Below are 3,347 nucleotides of genomic sequence, written 5' to 3' on the forward strand. Positions count from 1 at the left end.
AACTACAGATATTTCTACTAATGCAACCACAATGACTACTGTAACTTTATTACAAGTAAAATACTGTACTCGTGTCATAACTTTATACTTTCTGTCTGCTAACTGATAGTGGAAGGAAATCACATGAGCAGGCCAGTTATTCTCGTTTCTTTTCACTGTGTGACAAAATGGCATGCGGCCTTTATCACCACTTTTGTTCGACAGCTTCTCTTTGCAGTCACATCGGTTTCGTTTCCTGACTTACCGTCAGTTGACCGGGTGAAAGGATCAATTGCCCTGCTGAATCAACACTAGTGCTTCCTGTTGGTTTTCAACGCAAAATGTAAAACAACAACAACAACAAAAAAAACACTTGTACAAGGGTAATCCAAAGAAATATTGAATTTGTTGAGTTTCTATGTTTAAAAAAAAGGGTTCACCTTACTATGTGAAGTGCTTTGAGAAAAAATTAAAACATTAATTGAAATTGAATTTAACTGAATTGAATTGAATATGATGGCGGAAAAGTTACCAGCCATTTGGTTATTGCTTCGATCCAGTGATGGAAAAATACTAAAGATTGTTTTTCTGTTTTCCAGGCACCTAATAGTCTGTGAGAATGTGAAGGATTCCTTAGAAAGACAGACTCCTGCCAAAGAAAGTTGCTCTCCTGCCACAGAGAGCTACACTCCTGTGACAGATAAGAGGAAATTTAGTGTTACATTTCTATTCAAGATGAAAGAGAAACATAGGGCTATCCTCCCATGACAAGACAAACTGTCCAGAACCGAGAGAACTTGCCCCTCCATAGGTAACATGATAAGAAGTGTATAAATACTGACAGTCCTTTCACTCTCGGAGCTCATTTCCCATAACCATGTGTGAGATTCTTCGCACTTTTGGATAAAGAAACACTGACTTCAAGATCCTCATTTTGAGAGTTCTTCTTCACCCACATCCTGGTAGAAAACCCATCAACTGAAATTTTAAGTTTACAATTTGAATGAATTTGTAAAAATTCTACTCAGTTCTTTTGCGATACATTGCACAGGATACGCATCGCAATGTTACTTTACACACTTTATGGCAAAGTTTTATTTGATTCAGATATGGGAGGAAATTGATTATACACCACTTTACTGTATAAGAAGCATTTAAAACAGGCATTTTGGTGTGACTATATCTATACTTAACACCCGAAACATATTTTTACTAAATCTGAGTAGTAACACTGATTCATTAAGTTAAACACAGTGATTACTTGTATGATGTAAAAAATTACACACGTTATCTCATACTCCTATTTTTTTTAAACAAAAATAAATAAAGATAATTTTACTCCCTGATGGCGCCGGATGCTTTTATTGTTTTAATACAGTTTCGACTTCCGCTCGTGCTGCACGCGCACTTGACGCAGCGCTGCATTTATGAGCGAAGGCGCAGCGCTGTTGTTGCACATTCAGCTGGCTAGAAGACCAGTGCGACGTTAACCCAACGAGTCAGTCAACGCTTTTTCACCATGCAGAAGGCTGTCGTGTTCGCCTTTGTCGCCTGCTGCGCTCTCTCAGGTAAGACGTTCTCTGTTCACATTTTATTTTTTTAAAGCATTGCAGGTGTTTCGAAGCAGTTCGCAGAAAGCCCGTTACGCTCCAGAATCGATCGATCTACTGTCATAACGAGGCAATTATGCTGCCTCATGTTGTCAATAAAGGGATCCTACGCAGGCTTTATGTTGCTGTACTGCCATGTCATGTATTGCAAATAAGTCAAGCAGGAAGTGGGCTATTATTCGCCGTTTAAATTAAGATGCTTTAATCAGACCTCACTGTGACTTCCTGGATTGTTTAGGGAACAGAAATTTCCGCAGTCTTTCGATAGTGTTTCAGCTCTGAGTCACATGTCTGCTGCCAGATGAGATCTCTCTCGCTCTTTTTTTTTTTTTTTTTTAAAGGACAGGATGAATCCGCAACTTAGACTGAAACCCAGAATCCAGTGCTGAAAAACAGCAGTGACATCTCCTTCCCTTTCTTGGGATGTACAGTTAAATAATTAGGTTTACTTAAGCCTAAATAATGACTTGTTTAACAACCAGAAGTCATGGCTTGTATTTATTCTTTAATGCTTTCTGAAAATCCCCATCCGTCTGCCGCACTATCAGTAACATGACAGTGGTAACCCAACCAACCATCTCTACATAAAGGCCAGACACTGTTTGAACAACCACTGCATGAACCTGCAGATAAGCTGTGTCCTGAAAACACATCACAAAATGTCATAAAGCTCACGTTACCTTTGATAAATGTGCCATTATCAGTTGACCTCAATGTGAAAATCGGTCACGCAATTAAACTCGTCGGTCTGATCATTTTTTTGTTTAAAGGATTCAGTTGTAAGCAGTTTTAGGCGAAAAAACATTAACGCTGCAATAAACGTTTTTATGTATATCACCAGTGGATTAAATGGTCTAACGTAAAGGCTCAAGCATTTTAACCCCACAGATAATTATCATCTAACTCTGCCATATGGTGTTTGTTTTTGTTTTTTTAGCCAATTTTGCCTCAATGTTGCCGCAACTGACTGTATATAAAAGACAGACGAAGCATCTAGGTATGAAAAGTGAAGCCAAAGCTTTAAAACTTTCTAACAGCCAGTAGGGGGCGACTCGTCTAATCAGAAATAATAGTCTGATAGTATAGAAATCTGAGGAAGTTCGAAGATAATTTGTCACCTTAGTAAACATCGCCCAAATAAGTTTATGGTCTCTATCTCTAGTTTCAAGTCTTGACAGTGTTGACAGGAAGTGTTCTCAAGTCAGATCTATTACTTGCTTGTTATGTTTTATTATAAAAGACCAACGTGTTGACGGTTACATTCCAAACTCAAGTCTTCAAAACTAGTCCACAAACAAGTCACAGTTGCTATGTCCGTCTTTTGTATACAGCCGTTGTTTACGGTCCAACAAATTCAGCTATGACAAGCTACGTTTCCAGCAGTAGCAGGCAGTTTGTAACGGTAAAGGTTTGATTAAAAAAGCTAAAAGAAATAAATTATCGAGGTAGCAAAAGCACAAATGAATAATAATGTTGCTGTGTTTCCAGGAAGTTGCTTGCAAAGTCGTTAGCCATAACAGCTTAGTCAGTAATATATCTAATGTTGTATTTTCAACTACCCCAATGTGTCCAAAATTTTGCTGTTGCAGCTGTAAGAAAATTTTAGTTAGGAAGCAAAATTTGGATACTGAAATGGATTTCTTTGTCTTTTTGACTGAAGCGCTGTCATTGGCCGAAGACGCATTGGAGGTCCATCTTCCCGCAACTGTGTCCCCTGCAGAAGAGTTTAGCCCAGAGACCACCATGGCAAAAACCACG

Source organism: Stegastes partitus, unplaced genomic scaffold (genome assembly GCF_000690725.1).
Source record: "Stegastes partitus isolate 25-593 unplaced genomic scaffold, Stegastes_partitus-1.0.2 Scaffold519, whole genome shotgun sequence".
Taxonomy (NCBI): domain Eukaryota; kingdom Metazoa; phylum Chordata; class Actinopteri; family Pomacentridae; genus Stegastes; species Stegastes partitus.